We start from the raw sequence: 19,412 nt of genomic DNA, 5'->3' as shown, positions 1-19,412 counted from the left end.
AAATATTCTTTGCATAAAATGACATATATTATGTTTATTAGTTTAAAACTAGAAGATTTGCTACTCTATGGTATGACAGATAATCAATAGTTGATTATATAAAGATTTCCCAAATACAATAAAACCATAATGCTACGTGTTTGTGAGAAAAAGTACTGACAGTCTACAATTTAAAACTAATCAAGCAATACAGGGGAAAAAAACATGGAACAACTGTTCAGATATTCAAAGAACAGTTAGAGCTAAATTGTATATACTGCATATAATTCATCAAATGAGGGTAATTGTGTTATTTCATATTTTTCTATACCCGAGCACTGGTCATACAACTTTTTCTTGAAGCTACAGTTTGGTGAAACTCTAATTGCAATGCAAAATGGATCTCTTTTGATATCAAAAGAGGTGAGTCAAAAATTCCTATGTACCTATGTTATAAGATCTAAGTAAATTATTTGGTGTCTTTTCCATTGAGTTAAGATAGAGAGATATGTCATTTTTAATATTATTCATAATTTAAGAAATATTAATTTCATTTGGGGTAAATTCTGATATTGTTTATTAGCATATATTAGGAGGTACACAGAGGTTTTTGATTCAGCCTATAGTTTTTCTTTTCAGAATCAATCACTTAAAAGTCAAGATTAGTCTTAAAAAATAAATATAGAAATAAAAGAGTTTATAGCATTTTAGTTTCTCTTCAAATATTTACTTTCATAAAAGTAGGTCTCTCCCCTACATTGGTTTAATTTAAGGCAAAAAAAAATATGTTTTGTTCTTCATTGCTGAAGAATACATTTTAAAGACAACGAACATAAGAACCTGAGAACCACCACCCTGCACCAGCAGTAGAGACCAGCAAGGACAATGGGTTAATAATGCAGATTTTGTAATCAAAATACGATAATTTCAAGAGAAACATCAGAAGTGCTTTATTCAAAGTCATGTTCATCGCTAGCTACACATTTCCCCCATCTTTCAGGTAATTTGTGGATACCGTCCCAATCGAACTTTTCTTGTTTTGAGGCATACCATTCAGAGACCCAATTTTCCACTTCTTCCTACGTTTTGAAGTGCTGCTCAGAAAGTGCATGTGCCATCGATCAAACAAGTGGTAATCTGAAGGAGCAAGGTCTGGTGAATATATCAGGTGGGTTAATACTTGCCAGGCAAGATCTTTTAACGTGCCTTGAACTGGTTTTGAAGTGTGTGATGGTGGATCATCATGAAGCAAAATTAATTTCTGTGTCCATTCTGGCCCATTCTGGTCATTTCACGATCAAAGCGTGGTTCAGATTGATTATTTGTTGTCAGTAGCGATCAGTATTAATGGTTTCACCTGGTTTTAGAAGCTCATACTACACCACACCTTCCTGATCCCACCAAACGCAGAGCATTGCCTTCTTTCAGAAGTGATTTGGCCCTGCAGTCGATGTTGATGGTTGACCTGGATCAACCCATGCTTTTGTGCGTTTGGGATTCTCAAAATAAATCCACTTTTCATCTCCAGTCACAATTCGATGAAAAAAGATTTCCTTTCATGCCACTGAAGCAACATTTTACTGATGACTTTTCGGTTTTCCATTTGTCTTTCGTTCAGTTGATGTGACACCCATTTTCCTTCCTTTAAACATCTTTCCCATTGCTTGTAAATGATCAGAAATTGTTTTCTGAGCAACGTTTAATCTTTCTGCAAGTTGTTTTTGAGTTTGACACGCATCTTCATCCAATAATGCTTGTAATTGTTGGTCTTCAAACTTTTTCGGTTGACCTGGACGTTCTTTGTCTTTCACATCGAAATCATCACTTTTAAAGCGTTTGAACCAGCGTTCACAAGTATCTTGAGATGGAGCATGTTCACCATAAGCTTCCCGAAGTATGCAATAACTTTCAGCAGCACTTTTCTTCAAAATAAAGTAACGAATTAAAACTTCCCGCAAATGCTCTCTTTTGGGCACGAAATTCAACATTCTTAAGTGTAAAAATATCTATGATGTTAACGTCTTCAGAAAATTTGACATATGAAGTTTTGAAGCTTGCTGTCAATACAACAAAATAGCATACATATCAAATCGTATATATCAACATATGTGTAACTCCATCTATTGAAAAAAATCCGCATTAGTAACCGGTACACCTAGTAACTCCTATCTCTTCCAACTATTCCAGTAAACTCTCCACTCAGATTTCTCTGAGTTCTTTTTGTACTTACGATAGCTTAAAATTTAGCATAAAATCTTATTTTTATTTTTAACATTGCTTAGTTTTATTTCCTCCAGTCAATCCTAAATTCAGGGCCTAGGCCCAAGTCCCTGGGGGAAAAAAGGCCAGACTCATTCCACACAAACACCTGGTCCCGTGGAGTCTGAAAACACTCTGGACCTGCAAGGAAAAAAGGAACCTTATCCAGTCCAATCCTCCCATTTCAGAGATTAGAGGGTGAAGGACTGAAGCACCTTTGAGAGACTTGTCTTACAGCTAATTAGGGGCAGAGCTGGGAATGAAAAGCAGGCCTGTTGACCCTAGTGATCTTTTGACTACACTAAGCAAATTCTGCCAGAGAGCCGGATGGAGGCAGAAAAATGCTTACTGCAGACTCTTGCTTTGCACATTGAGTAGCATGCTCAAGTCACTTGAGTGTGGTCTGGGGACAAGCAGCAGCCTCAGGGTTATTTGGATGGAAGCCTGTTAGGCAAAATCTCAAGCCCCACCCAGACCTCCTGAAGTGGAATCTGTGTTTAACAGGATCCTAGGTGATTCGTGTGCACATCTGGAGCAGGAAGGCGGCTTGCACGGCGATCCCTGACTCAAAGGAACTGCAAAATGTTGGCCTTAAACAGTGGTTCTCAACTCTGGCTACACATCAGCAGCACCTGGGGAGTTTTCCAAGTACTGTTGTTAAAGTGCCCCCTCAGACCAGTGAAGTCAGAATCTTCCCAGTAGATGCTAATGCAGCAGCCAGGGTAGAGAACCACTGCACTAAATTAGCTGGAGCTCCCCTTTGAACTCTAAGAACAGTCAGTCATCCCGTACTCTGCAGCTGCCTTGGGAGAAAGGCACAAACAACTGCCAACTGCGGGAATACTGTGGCTCACGTGGAGCTCTCCGGGCTGTTCTAGCCTCGGTGGAGGCTCGTCTTGGAGCTGTGATGTGCTGAAATGGCTTTCTAAGTGGCCTTCACTACCACCTCAAACCCTGCTTTCTGGCAACTTGCTCAGCCTTGACCTAGTCCTCTGTCACTGCCTTAATCTTATAACTTAAAACTGCCACTGTCCCATGTCCAACTCCGTTTCTACCATCAGGATTCCTTGCTGCCCTTCACTACAGAGCAGGTTGCTTCTCATAGTTCCTATTAGAAGAGAAACTAATAGGAAATGCTACAATCCAGACACTACTAACAAAAAACTCCTCACATTATCTACATAGAATGCCTTATACCAAAATAAGGAATAAAGATTTAAATGATAAAAACAATACTATAAATGTGCTGATGAAAACACTGGAGAATATAAATACATATATACTATTAAAAAGATATTTTAAAAGTAAATAAAAACCTCAGAGTCATAATAAAATGCTGATAAATTCTACTTTATGAAAAAATTCTTATCACAAAATCAAAAGACAAACATCAAAGTGTGAAAAAATTACATGCCACTCTTATAGAAAAGGACTAATTTTGTCAATATATAAGTAGCTTTAATTTCCTCAATATATTAATAGTTTCAACAAATCAAAAAGAAAAAAGCCAGCAGCCCAATAAGAAAATGAGCAAAGAATATAAACAGATAGTTCACTAAAGAGGCAGTAAATATGGATATTAATCACATAACATGTTCAAGGTTACCCATAAAAATGCAAATTAAAAAATACCTTTTTTTTAAACCTATCAGATTGGCAAAGATCAAAAAGCATGAAATACACTATGGAGACAAAGATGTGGGTAAAATAGGCATGTACTCTCATACACTGCCAGGGACAGGGTAGCTTAAATTAGTATAACCTCCATAAAGAGCAAGTTAGTGATAACTTTCCAAATTTAAAAAATGCACATATTTTCCACCCAGAAATATTACTTCCAGGAATTTATCTTACAGATATAGTTGAACATTAGGAAACATAATTCATGCAACGATATGTATTAAAGTATTATTTTCATAACACAATATTGGAAATAACCTAAATGCTTATCAGTGAGGATTGATAAATTCAAATAATGGAATGCTGTGCAGGCATAAAAATGAGTAAGTTCTATAACGATTGATATGGAATAAAATCAAGATAGGTCATTAAGTTAAATATGTACATAACTGTATGCATATATGTACATCATGCCACCATTTGTTTAAATATAAATGCATATGCTTGTATATGCACTGAAAATATCTGAAAAGACATTCAAGACACTGGTATTAGTGGTGAACTCTGGGTTTGGGTGAAAAGGATGGGAAGGTTAGGAAGGAAATTTACTTTTTTAGTGCACAAACCCTTTTGTGCCTATAAATATATAACTTTCATGTTAAACAAATACTTCATTCACTGCTCTCTGAACATATGTCTCCAGGCCATCACATTGCTGCAATCCATTCCAATCTTAAACTTCTAGGGAGAAAATGTCCTCAAGGCTTTATAGAACCCTAGGGAGATAACCAAGTTTTCTGGTTTGTGCTGACTGCATACTGGATGGAGATCTAAGGATTTCCTAACAGCACATGTCTGAGTCTGCTTTCTTACCAGCTGTCATGGGCTATGCCACCCAGAGAGCTATGTTATGCCTATTTGAATCCAACTACCCAAATAACTATAGGGCTTCTGTTGTTGAGTTTTAATAAGCTTTCAACAATCTTCTCTAGAAAAAACACTGTTATCTAAAATAATTGGGTGGTTATCTAAGAGCCTCAGCTCTACTTTGGAGTAAAGTAGTGCATATGGGACTCAAGTTAACTTCCCAGAATGATCAGCAGGATGGGCTCAGTCAAGGCCACAGGGAGGAATTAAGACAAGTGGAAGTGTCTAGGTCACTGCTGGCACTGACCAGCAGAACCTTCAGGGTTAATGGAACTCTGAGGAGCAGGCCAAACCTAGGCCACAGATCTCAAATAGTTGCCCTTTTCCCTTGATGAACGATCAAACCAAAACTATCAGTAGCTGCCCAAAGGTGATTAATCTTGGGGACAAAAAATGTAAAATCTGTTGCTGAAAAGAAAAGCTTACACTGAGTAGGTCAAACATAAAATAACAGCATTTTTTAAAATGCCAAAGTTAGATGGTATAGAAAAGTAATTGTTAAAGCTTTAGAGATCCTGCAGAACACAATTCTGAATATAGTACTATGTCTCCTCCTCATGCCCACCCCCAATACCCACCCAATGTTGCTAACTATGATTTCAATTTCTGATACTGTTGTACCGCCTAAAGGCATGTGTAGATCCTGGCCAAGGCTGATTTGGATGCCTAGAGTCAATACCAAGTGTGATCAGATCCAGTCAAAGTAATTCATGGATAACTGTTGGCCTCTGACTCAGGCAAAAATTCAAGAGCCCTAAAACTCAAGAAATCAAAAACCCAGAAGTAAAAATATGGATATTAAAATATATATATACATATATATGTACTATATATATATTTTTTTTACTTATTTCAAAGAGAGGAAGGGAGAGGGAGAGAGAGAGAGAAACATCAATAAGAGAGAAACATCAATCCAATTGGCTTCCTCCTGCAGGCCCCCTACTTGGGATCCAGCCTGCAACCCTGGCATGTGCCCTGACGGTGAATAGAACCATGACCTCCTGGTGCATGGGATGACAATTAACCAACTGAGCCACACCAGCCAGGCCAACATATTTCACCTTTAATGTATGTCTTAAATTTTCCTTAGTCTTGGAGTATTGTTTTTTCTTTTTTCTTTTTGTAGTGTTGATTATTGCTTTTATCTTTGTGACCTAACATGTAAATGTCTACTGAGCACATTTTTTCCACTAGCTAAGAATTAAACCACACAAAAACATTGTGACCATTGGTTGTTGACTGGAGATTTTCTGGTTCTATCCAGTTTAACACATTGTTTGTGGGTAGTTTTTATCGCGCGCTAACAGGTGGCGCGGGCCATTTTTGCTAATTTTTTGGGCAAATGGCAACGTTCAGTAAAATTACAATAACTTTAGTTTACGTATTTATACATTACCCGCATTCTACCGCTAGTCTATAAAAAACGTATTAATACGTGTCCCACACTCTACTACTTACAGTCAACGTAAAACATATAAATACGTTCCCCGCATACAATGTGTTAAAAGAGCTTTCTTAAGCATGTTCATGGTATGAAATAAAAGAGAATCTGTAGGATTTTAACTTAAAATATTCTCTCCTCAACAGCAGTGTATCAGAGGGTGATACTGCCTTCTATCACAATCCGTAATTCAACAGTGAATCTTGTTTACATTAGCATACATCCTATATAATAAAAGCCTAATATGCAAATCGACCAAACAATGGAACGACAGATCAGTGGGGGGGCAGGGCTGGCAAGCAGGCAGCACCAAGCCAGCCAAGGTGGGTGCCAGCGGGCAGAGAGAGGGTACAGTGATTGGGGGCAGTGACCGGAGGTGGCAGAGGGGTGATCAGGGGGCGGGGCCAGCCTCTCACCGGCCGGCGCTGTCCCCCGATAGGCCCACAGATTGCCTCCCGCAGAGGAGCGAGCCTAAGGCATCAGTCAGACATCCCTCGAGGGTTCCTGTCTGCGAGAGGGTGCAGGCGGGGCTGAGGGACCCCCCCCCCAAGTGCACAAATTTTCATGCACCGGGCCTCTAGTATTACATACTTTTATTAGATTTAAATTTATAATTGACCTATAAACAAAGCACAGAGGATTGATTACAGAACAGAATTTAAATACAGATCTTCATAATGTAAAATTAATAATATAATTAATTTAAAAATCAGAGGGAGGAACAGGAAGGAATGTGATAGTATACACACTCTAAGTTCCCATGTACCACAGAAAAATACAAGTTATTGTTCAAAGATGAAAAATCAGGAAGTAGAAGTATACTTTTAAAGTTACAGAAATAACCCAGCTGCAGTGGCTCAGTGGATTGAGTGGTGTCCCATGGACTAAGAGTTACCAGGTTTGATTCCCAGTCAGGGCACATGCCCAGGTTGTGTGCTCAATCCCCAGTAGGGGGCCTGCAGGAGATAGCCAATCAATGATTCTCTCACATCATTGATGTTTCTATCTCTCTCTTCCTCTCCCTTCCTCTCTGAAATCAATAAAAATATTTTAAAACATTTTTTTAAAAGCAAATGTGAAGCTCACATTAAAAAAATAAAATAAAGCCTAGCTGGTATGGCTCAGTAGATAGAGCGCTGGCCTAACGACTGAAGGGTCCCAGGTTCAATTCTGGTCAAGGGTACATGCCCAGGTTGCAGACTCCATCCCCAGTAGGGTACATGCAGGAGTCAGCCAATCAATGATTCTCTCTCATCATTGATGTTTCTTTCTCTCTCTCCCTTTCCCTTCCTCTATGAAATCAATAAAAAAATATATTAAAAATAAAAAAGTTACAAAAATAACTATGAGAATAACTAAGGAGCTATTCTTCATCAGTAAGGGTTCCATTAAACAAATTTAACTTAGCCATACAATGGAATATTATGCATACTAGAAATAATAAAATAGCCCAGTGGTGGCTCAGTGGTTGAGCATGGACCTGTGAATCAGGAGGTCATAGTTTGATTCCCATTCAGGGCACATGCCCGGGTTTCAAGCTCAATCCCCAGTGGGAGGCATGCAGGAGGCAGCCAATCAATGATTCTCTTTCATCATTGATGTTTCTATCTCACTCTCACTTCCGCTCTGAGATCAATAAAAAATAAGAAATATTAAAATCATTCTGTATATACTCATAAAGAAAGATGTCCATGATGAATGTTAGGTGGAAACCATAAATATTGTACATATATTTATATGTGCACAAAAATACAAACTACAAAATTGAGTCGGAGGAGAGGAAAGAAAATATTTTAATCTGTATTTTTTATATGTATGTATTATTAGAATTTTTACAATGATCATGTATTGCTTTTATTTGAAACATTAAATAAACTAATGTAAAATAAATGTACAACCTATGAAAGAAAAAGTAATATTGTGCGAGGGAGACTAAGGAAAGTTCATTAAAGTTTTCCTTCCACTTTCTACAAACAATATGATTCTAAGAACCATAAGATGTTCTTTATACAACGTTAATTTTTGTTTTTATTTTCTCTCCTTTTTAAACTAACCATCTCCTTGGTAAACCAAAACAAGGCCAATACTTCTTTGTTAAGTCACTACTTAATTATAGCATATCTTCACTTTGTTTTGCAAGTGGACATTGTTTTATGGGATTTAGGGCCTCGATTTTCAATTCCATTCAATAAAGACATGCTGAGAATCCCAGCACTGTGCTCCTGTGTATAAGTTAGTTTTCTTAAAATAGTCCTGTTCCCTTTTCCTGGCAGAACCACCTCCAGCCCCTCTCCACTTCCTAGATGAGGAGTAGAACACTCCCTTCTCCCCTTCCATGAACGCAGGTCAAAGCGCAACAAAGCCAGTAGCCAGAAAAATGTTCCTGGGCCTTTTAGAGACCTTATTTGGGAGGAAGCACACATGCATATGTTAACACATGTACTTACGAAGCCTACTTATTTAATAGAAGGTTTTTTTAAAATGGTTACAGTTTAAATGATGCTAAATCCCTTCCTCTTCTTGCAGCCAAAGCATCAAAAGTAATTTATTAGATCATGCTGGTTCCATTTTCCTTATTAACACTTTCAACAGATACCTCCACAGTGTTAGGTTTCACTGTTAAGCATTTGTGGGATTTCATTCTCTTTTCCCTTTTTCACTTTTTAGTAATGTTTGGTTTTCAGGTTTCTCAACTTGCCCATTTTAAGTTTTCAATTTTCAGTTCATAGATGTGGGATCTCTGTGTGCCCTCATACTTTTTATTACATTAAACTATTTGGTTTTGCTTCCCAGAGCGTTCCTGCTTATTTGTGCCCAAGGAGAGGCCAAGGATGCTATAACTAATTGGAAGGGTTATAGAGAGCTGTAGTAAATAACTTCTTTCTATCTCTGTTTCTACTTCCAAGTTAAGCTTCTAGAGATTTTAACATATTTTGTTTTCTCTAGTTGAAATGTTCTCAAAGGTTTATCATTGCTCTTCCAATGTCATAGAGAAAGTAGGAAAAAAACATATAGATGACTCAAGTTCTGACCTTTCCTACCTTGATTTCTGGATTGAAAGTTACACTAAGTCTTATTCTTTTCATAAATAATTTCTTTTTATAATATTATCTGTTATAAGAAAATTACTCCAGAGACTTAAGAGTATTAAAGTAATTTGTACTTAATAAACTAAATTGAAAGAAATTTGATAGTCTGACAGTAGGAAATTATCATGGTAGCAAGCTGTCACTTTGATATCAAAGCACTACTCTTGCAAAGCAGTACAAGTAACTTATTAACTTTCCCGCTTTTGGGGAAATCAAGGGTTCCTGAGCTTCAGCAGTTCCACTCAGAGAAGATTCTGCTAAGAGGGAGGGAAGAAGAAAAGTGAGGAAGGAAGACCTTCCTGGCATGGGTGCCATACACAGTACCACCCAATGGGTGGCTTGAAATGACAGAAATGTATTCTCTCACCATCTGGATCTAGAGGCTAGATGTCCAAAATCAGCTTGCCCAGAAGAACAGATGAGGTGGGACAGAGTTCATGGCCACTGCTTTAGAAGCTGTTTCGGCCTGAGGATACTAGGCCATATTCTCAGGGCTGTTGCTGGAAATCAAAGGACTTTGACCAAAAATTGGAAATGGAGGTACTACAGCTTTTAGAGAAAGCTACATGGCAGTACAATTGCTCTTTCTTATCAAGGGGGTCTAGAGAATGTGAGATTGAAGACTGTACTGGAGTCATTCTATTTGCCAACAAAATGCATCCAATATCCACTACCTGTGTAACACCAAACACATGGCAAACTCACAATGTCGGCAGCGAAGAGGGAAAAGGAGGAAGGAGACGGGGAGGGTGTTATCCACTCAGCCTTTATTAATGTAACAAAAGTTCCCTGACATATTTCCCAGAATGAGTCACAATCTCTGCCCTCAAAGTTATTTCCATGCCAAGCCTGTGCATGTTTAAAGCTCTTATAATGAATGCCCTCTCTTCTGTATCTTCCATCACAACTCCTGCTTCCCATAAGTTGACTTCAGCAAGTCTCAGAAGAAGAAAGTTTGTTCCCTTTGCATCAGGTAACAGGAGCAGAAACATAACACCTTACCCCACACTTTTGCTACAAATCTTAGGGACTCTTCCTTTAATACCTCTTGTCCGACATTTCTAAGAGATAATCATATTCTCTCACTGCTGTGTTCCCAACCTTAGGATTAGAAACAGACCACCTTAATTGATGATCATATACCTAAAATCTATGAATTGAATTTCATTTCATATAATGGAGGGGCACAATGGTACCCTCCAAGAATTTTGGCATTTTCTAAGTGTTTCTTTAGACTAGATTTACTCCCCCGTGTTAAACAGCTAGAAAACCAAACAAAAATATACGATATCAGGGTTTTCAGATATTGGACACAGGCAGTGAAGGACAGGGATCTCTAGGAGAAGAGAAATAAACAAGGTGAGCTCTACAAGTGTCCCAGCTCTCTGCCTGGAGAAATTTATTGTAAAAGAAAAGATAAAATGGCAGATGATTTCATTGTTTGCTTAATCTAAGAATCAACAGAAAAGTAATAAATAAGCCTCCCAGAAAGTGACCAGAAAAAAGATCAACAGATAAAAATCAATAACTTTACAAATGTAGCAATAATCAAATCATAACCAGAAAATACATCATTCTTGGTATGAATAAAAATTGTCAAATATCCAGGAAAATACCTATCATCGTGTCAAGAAAACACTACAACTTGACTACAGGACATGAAAAAAATCCTAGGTTTTTTATAAAACTTGTAAAGTGATTCTAAAATTTATCTTAAAAAGAAAATAAAAAGAGGTAGTTAATTTTTTAAAAAAAACATTAATGAATGGTAGGATTATCTGGTATCAAAATCAACTAAAGAGCACTAGTAATAATTAGAATCGATATTACTGTAACAAAAAAGAAAAACCGCCCTAACCGGTTTTGCTCAGTGGATAGAGCTTCGGCCTGCGGACTCCTGTGGACTCAGGGGTCCCAGGTTCGATTCTGGTCAAGGGCACGTACCTTGGTTGTGAGCACATACCCAGTGGGGAGTGTGCAGGAGGCTGCTGACCGATGTTTCTCTCTCATCGATGTTTCTAACTCTCTGTCCCTCTCCCTTCCTCTCTGTAAAGAATCAATAAAATATATTTTAAAAAGGAAGAAAGAAAAACCGATCAGGAATTAGAATATGGAGTCTAGAAATAGACTCATTTATATCTTAAAATTTAATATTTGATAAAAAAGAATTTTGAATCACTGATAGAAGTCTAGATGAGTCAATAATAAATATGAAGTCAACTAGATCAGCATGAAATAAACTAAACTAAATTACCACATCACACAATTTCCTAAATAAATTCCAGGTGGATTAAAGCCCTAAAATATAAAAAATAAAATAAAGGTTTAGAGAAAAATACAAGACAATATTTTCATAATTTGAAGTTAAAAAGGGTTTCCTGAGTAAAACTAACCCAAAGGCCATAAAGCACAACACTGACAGATTTATTAAAAATTAAAAACTCCTGTGTGACAAATGATACTATTAACAAAGTTAAAAGAAAAGTGACAGTCTGGGAAAAAATATTTGCAATATATATAGGAAATGAAGGATTGATAGTCATAATATACAAGATACTCCTACAAATCAATACTACAAAGATAAACAACCCTACAGTAAAACAGACAAAGGGCATAAACAGGAACTTCCTAGAAGAAATACCAGTGACCAATAAGCATATGAAAACCTGCACAACATCAGTGTAATGAGGAAAATGCAAATCAAAACAATATATCCTTTTTAGAATGAAAATATTTTAAAGATCAGTAATATCTAGTTTCATAGAGTATGAGAAAATGGACATACTCATACTTTTTGATAGGAGTATAAATTCCTATAGACTGGAGAGTTTGTCCATGTTCTCATTCATTCATTCATTTATTCACTCATTCACTCAACCAATAGTAACAGCACCTACTTCATGCAATGTGCCATATTAGGCCCTAGGGATACAGCAGTGAACAAAACAAACAAAAGTTCTTGCTCTTGTGGAGCTAGCGTTCTGGATAATTAGGGGTAGGGCAGAAAATAACAAATAACTAAATATGCAAAGCAAGTGGTTTTAAGTGCAATAAAAATAAATTCAGGTAAGAGGGATTGAACGTGATAGGGTTAGGCAGGTAGGACCTCTCTGATACGGTGAGTAAAGATCTGAAGGAAGTAAGGGAACAAGTCAGAAAGCTATCTAGAAGAAACGGTCGATGGTGGGAATGGGAAGTGCCATGGCCCCATGGTGGAAACAGCAGAGATATTAGTGTGGCTGGAGCTGAGAGGAAGGAGCTGAAGAGTGATATTAAGATAAGATTAGAGCCCTAGCCGGTTTGTTTCAGTGGATAGAGCCTTGGCCTGCAGACTGAAGGGTCCAGAAGGGTCCTGGGTTCGATTCCGGTCAAGGGCACATGTCTGGGTTGTGGGCTCGATCCCCAGTAGGGGGTGTGCAGGAGGCAGCCAATCAATGATTCTCTCTCATCATTGATGTTTCTATCTCCCTCTCCCTTCCTCTCTGAAATCAATAAAAATACAGTTTTAAAAAACAGATAAGATTAGAGAGGAAAAGGGCAGGGATTCATTTAGGCCTGGAAGTTATGGTCAAAGCTTTGGATTTTACTCTAAAACTAGAAGTTGGACTCACATTTTTAAAAGATCACTCTAGCTGCTGTTTAGAGACCAGATTCTAAGTGAGCATTAATCAGGAAGCTATAGCAGTAAGCCAGGCAAGAAATGATAGCAGCTTGGGCTAAAGTGTGCAGTTGAGGTGGTGAAAAGTGGTTGATTATGAATACATTTTGAAGATAGAGCTGATAAGATTTAGTAACGGATTAAACATGGGATGCAAGAGCAAGAGGAGTCAAGGAGAACTCCAGGTTCCTGTCCTGAGACACTGGCGCCAATATTGGCTGAGATGTGGAAGTGGCAGGCGGGGGGAAGGTTAAGGAAAAAGTGAGTTAAATATGCCTCATAGACAGACATTCAAATGAAATGTCAATTAGGTTCCTGGATATAAAAGCCTGCAGTTAGGGATATGATAGGTGCTAAAAATATAAATTCAAGAGTCATTGGTGAATATATAGTATTTACAGCCAAGGAGCTGGATAAGATCTCCTAGGGAGTGAGTCTAATTAGCGGGGGGAAAAGTAGTCCAAAGTTTGAGGCCTGGGGCACTCCAGTGTTGAGTTGTTGGGAGATGAGGAGGAACCAGCAAAGGAAGCCAAGAAGGAACAATCACAAGGTAGAAGGAAACCAAGAGGTCAGTGTCCCCAATGCCAAGCAAAGAATATTTCAAGAAGGGAGTGATAATGTGCCAATTTTGCACTATCTGTCAAAATGTAAGATGAGCATCCTCGCTCATTCAGCAATTCTATTTTGAACTACCTATTCTGCAGAAATTTGTAAGTACACATAAAAATTGTATTGCATGCATATTTATCAAAGTATTTGCAATAGCAAATTAAATGCCCATAAATAAGGGCATGCTTAAATTATGGTGCATCTGAACAAGGAAATAATATGCAACAATTTTAAGAAACCTGGAAGAGGTAAGTTATTGATATGGAATGACCTCTCAATATTGTTTAAAAAAACTATTTGAAGAATAATCATATGGAATAACTGATTCCAGATATATGGAAAAAGCAAACATACATGTATAGGTTACCCACATGGCAGGCAGGATCATGTGATGAGAGAAAGCATAAGCTCCAAATCAGACTTCCTGGGATATAAATTTGGCTTCTCACCTCAGACAAGTTTCTTAACTTCTCTTGGCCTTCCTTCCCCCTCTATAAAAGCACTCAAAGGAAGGTTCTATGAATTAAATGAATTAATATTTTTAAAAGGTGAGTTTCTGGTACATAGATATTAATAATGTCATAAAAGTGTAGATTATCTATAATAATAAAAGCATAATATGCTAATTAGACCAGACGTCCTTCCAGACGACCTTCCAGACGACCATCCAGACGAAGCCAGGGCTGCGAGGGAAGCCCAAGTCCCGGGTGCCAGGGGGAAAGGAAGGCCTACTCTTGCATGAATTTTGTGCATTGGGCCTCTAGTAATATATAATAACACTGGTTTTTCAGAGAAGTTGGGACTGGGAGTTGGCAGAGGAGGTGAGAGGCAGCTAACATTTTACCATATATACATCTATACTACTTGAATTTTTAATAATATACTAATGCAAATTTTACAAAAGTATATGTGTATTTCTTGTGAAGTTTTTAAACTGTTTTTAATTGAGAAAGGAAAAAGAATAGCAAGCTTATGAATCTCAATGGCTATTTCTAGAGATTTCTAATCAATGATTTATGATTTATCTGACACAAGAAAATAAATCAAAGAATTGGGATAAAATGAAGCAGGCAATATAACATTTTCTAGCCATTTCCAAGAAAGTTACACAGACACGTGGCAATAAAAATACAAAAAGACAGAAGAGCCTAAATAAAATGAAATAAAGGGAAAGGAATTAAATTGAGTGCAGATTCATAGACTTTGAGTCTAACCATTCAGGCAAATCAAAAATCTCATCACACCAGAGAGAAGCAGTCGCCCAGCGTCTCCTGACACGTTTCCAGTGACATAGTGAGCATATATTACTAGTCAGTTACACCTTATATTCACCAAATACACTCCCTCATTGTTCCTACCTGTCTCGTCTGAAGCAACATAGAATTAAGTCTCTTTCTTCATCAAGAATGACTTTGGCTACACACTCTGGCCCTGCTACCTTGTCTGAGCAGGTCCAGCCCTGCTTAGTGTGGGCAGAGAGGGCATTCCAAGCAGCAGGCTGCTACACTGCTCCAAACCTAAGGCAAATACAGCTAAGGCTTTTTCCAGACAGTGATGCCAACAGGTAGAATGTTTAAGACAATGTGGTTGCACAATTGCATGGCTTCTGACTTTGACTAAATTCTGCTTGAAGAAACAACAGGTATTTGCAGGAGACAAATGCTGGAGTGTGCTGTAGGCAGACTCAACGCTTTCATGCATAACCCCAAGTCTTCCTTTCATCACCTCTTTCTTTGTCTTCAGTACAAATCCTTCACCAGTTCCTCCCTAGACCTTCCCAAGGTGGAGCTCACTATTCCATGTATGGCTCTGCCTCTAATTACTATTTACTGTATTTGCATGTGTTTTTTTCTCATTATAATGTCATTAGTATTCAAGGCAGCCTGGTTGCCAGGGCAACCAGGAGTGGTGAATGCAAGGCACAGCCTTTAATGAAAACTTAACCCTACTTTGTTTAATCCCCACTGTGTTTTCTGGCTCACTTCACTATGTGGGCAAAAGAATGAAAATATGCTGCAGTTACCCCTTCTCACATGGTGCTACTCCCAGGTTTTGGGAGCCTACATATATGTCCCCCAGATAACGAACCTCGATAAGTTCCTCTGATAAAAATAAATTCTCCTTCTGATCAACACTGAACACATTTGAATATCTAAAATAGTCTATTTTTCTCCAGATTAAATGTTCTCAAGTTTTTCAAATTTGATATTGTTTTTGTAGTCCTTACTAATCTAATTGCCTGCCCTTGAAAACATTCTAAATGATTTGGTTGAGATCAAACTCACTGCTTCTATACCAGGGGTTCTCAACCTGTGGGTCGCGACCCCTTTAGGGGTCAAATGACCCTTTCAAAAGGGGTTGCCTAAGAACATCGGAAAACACATATATAATTACATATTGTTTTTGTGATTAATCACTATGCTTTAATTATGTTCAATTTGTAACAATGAAATTGGGGGTCACCACAACATGAGGAACTGTATTAAAGGGTCGCGGCACTAGGAAGGTTGAGAACCACTGTTCTATACCATCATCCTAATCTGGTAACCTTTACAAAAGGAAATAAGAGATCAGATTGCCAAGACTTCTTTTTAGCTAACCTACAAAGGTATGCTTATCAAAGTTGGGTATAATAATAATAAGAATGGCTTATCTGGTGATCAAATCAAGATTTAATTTTTTAAAAAAAAAAACCTTAGTCACAATAGGCAAAAATGAGATGATAGTATGAATAAAAATAATATTCTAAAATTAGGCTTAACAATCCAACTATACAAATTCTGGAGTTCTTGCTTAATAGTAATATATACTTTTAAGCCATAAGAGCTATAGATGCCTTCAAATTCAATAGGATCCAAAGTGTGACAGGCTGTCATATAGGGACTTCTTATAACTCAGTACATCATTGTCATACTGTCAGGATAAGGTAAGGAGAGCAAGGTCAACAGTAATGCAGAACAGTTTGAGAACGCACCTAATTGACCACAAAAACCTATTCTTTTCTGGTATTGCTGCCATTTACAATATGAGGAAAGACAGAACCAATGGGGCCAACCACTGAAGTAAGGCAACCTGAGGAGTTAGAAGCCAATGGGAAATAAGTGCTCACTTCTGATGCAGCGGACGCAGAGAAGAAGGCCAGTGAGAATGCTACTGGACAATAAAGCCAGCTGCGATGGTGGACATGTTCCCTGTGCTGCCCAAAAAGGTAGGCAGGAGCCTTGAAACGTGGCTAGTGTAACTAGGGAACCAACTTTTTGTTTTAGTTAATTTTATTTTCAATTTGAATAAGCCACATGTGGCTAGTGGCCACCATATTCTAAAGCACAGCCACATAAATGATTTGCTGCTACAGAGTAAATGTTCTTATCACAGTTTAACATCAGGCTGTATTCCCTCAAACAAGCAATTGGAATGGGGCCCAGCAACATCCGAGTCATAGTCCAGAAGGAGGTCCTATTGTATATAGCATCCATTGTAGGCTACATTCTCCAAAGGAGAAGGCCCAGGCAATAGGAACAGTCTGCCTTAGGACCAGGGGTAGGAGTTTAGAAGAAGATGGGTAGTTAGTATGACCAGGGACTTGAAAAGTAGTATGGCATAGAGTCAAGCACACAGACTGCCTGAGTTCATATCCAGCTCTGCCATAAATAATGTGTGACCTCAGTTACCTCGTCTGTAAAGTGGGGATAATAATGACAACAATTACCAACCAGTGTAAAGTTATAAACAGAGTTAATACAGATAAAACACTTAGAATAGAACCTGACACTAAATAATTGCTAATGATTGTTAAAAAAAAAAAAAAAAGGTTTCTTCAAGCGTTAACTTACTTGGATCAATCCCCATGAGTTAAAGAGGTTAGGATAACCTATGTTTCTTCCCAGGATTTTAATCCTCTATACAATTCAGAGGCCATCTGAACAGCTATTTGGCTTAATCCAGCTCAGTCTGGTTCACCACATCCTCCTGACCCCTACCCATCCCACTACTGCTGGTCCTTCTCCCCCACAGCAGTAAGACATAAGACATAGCACACTCTACCCCATCACAGATGCCCAGCTGATAAATTTATTTCCTGAAACTTGACCTTCTCCTAGTCCTTGCTTTTCCTCCATTCTCTGAAATTTCTTAGTCATTGAATGTGGGACCTGTCACTGTTAACATTCTTGCCTCAGCCCTCCAAATTGTCAATCCACTGTTTCCTAACCCTTTTCACATCATGCCACACATAATAATCCATATTTGAACAGTATACTGGAGTAAATTGGAGGGGATTTGGTGGTGTTTATATGAAACTTTGTGAAAAAAATCTTAAATACATTTTTTTACATTATATAGTCATTTCAGTCAATCCTCACTTCTACCCCGAGCCCCAGGCTAATCTTTCTGTGTATATACAGAAGAGTATTTATCACTTTTCTCCAAATGATAGACACTCCTTTCTCATCACTAACCAGAATATGGATAATTCAAATTAAATAATACTTCAAAAGCCCAATATTCAGTAAATCAAATAAATATTTTACTTTCATTAACAAATGTAATGTGAAAATTTCTTATGAAAATATGAATAAATTGTGAATAGAACTGAAATCATACATTTCAGACCAAAGACACGGCTTTTTTTTAAGTATAAAAGTTGCTCTAACTTTTTTTAATAATCATTTTTTTCTATTCAAACGGTGACACAGACTAAATACCTCAAGTGAATACTTTTAACCCTACATTCCCAGGGCCCAATTTTTGCCCTGAATCCATAAATTTTATCAGTACATGTAGATACACTGGTAATTTTCTGTTAGGTTCATTCATCCAGCTAATTACACCATGTTCTCAAGCCAATAATTACCTTTAAATAAATCTTCAAGGTAAGAATTGTTTACCATAAAGGTTCTAATTCTCCTTTTAGATCATAAACTTTTGACAAAACTCTCTTTAGACCTCTACAGCTTTTCAGTCTGAAACAGTGGAAAGTTGTATTCCAATCCCATTTCTACACATGAAGCTGAAAAACAGATGTGAGTGAAACAGCTTCGGTTATATTAGATTCTCCATTTAGATACATCAGACTGTGTGGAACTCACATACAGGCAAAGTTTTACACAACAGTTTCTCTGTGAATAAAACAGCGTATTATTTGAATCTCAGTGTTTTCACAACAACCCTTGATAGGCAGCTGTTACACATCCACTCCATTGCAGTCACTCGATCAGCATTCAAATTCAAGCCTGTTTCCATAGTACCTATTCGTTTCAAAGTACGCATTTGCCACCTTCAATATTTCATCCCCCATAATTTGTGTTAGTACTTCTCTACAGAGAACTGACATTCTTCCCAGCATTTCTCTTTAGGAATTCTAACCATGCTGGAATTTGGCAGTTTCTAATGTGAGCGGATTCATCAATCTGAAATACCTGTTTGATATCATAATAATCCGGATTAATGTTGTCTTTATGTCATCTGACACATCATCAATATGTTTAGAAGGAATATTTGGGTGTGACTCCTTTTCCATCTCTTCTGTTTGATTGGCCTCTCTTCCTAGAGTGGCAGGTAAAATGAGGGCTTCCATCCTTGTGTGAGACAGTCCAGCTTCAGCTTTTAATGCTGTGAACTTATAACCAGTCTATTTAGTTTAATCTAAATAAACTGAAAAGCTTATTGTTGGAACCAATCTCAAAAAAGAGCTTTGGGTGGTTTTTTTTTTTTCTGTTGCTTTTGCAAAACTTAAAAATGTTCCTGCCCAGAATGAGTTTTTGTGGTGAGGTGCCAGTGCAGTTTGCTCAGTACCTTGTCTTCATCTGATAACTTTTCCTGCCAGTAAGGC

General features: G+C 37.7%; 1 protein-coding gene across 4 annotated transcripts in view; it reads right to left on the bottom strand.

The window, feature by feature from the left end:
- ATG10 (autophagy related 10) overlaps positions 1-19,412 on the bottom strand; it is a 202,562-nt gene that overhangs the window by 148,584 nt on the left and 34,566 nt on the right. Inside the window, exon 3 of one of the 4 annotated variants that reach the window (XM_081089470.1) lies at positions 1,164-2,036. The exons of the other annotated variants lie outside the window; for them this stretch is intronic. The gene's annotated coding sequence lies outside the window, so the exon portion shown is untranslated. The remainder of the gene's footprint in view (positions 1-1,163; positions 2,037-19,412) is intronic. 4 annotated transcript variants of the gene reach the window in all.

This window comes from Myotis nattereri (assembly GCF_964212035.1).
Source record: "Myotis nattereri genome assembly, chromosome: 4".
NCBI lineage: Eukaryota > Metazoa > Chordata > Mammalia > Chiroptera > Vespertilionidae > Myotis > Myotis nattereri.
The sequence above is the reverse complement of the archived record's forward strand: the minus strand, read 5'-3'. Positions and strand labels throughout refer to the sequence as shown.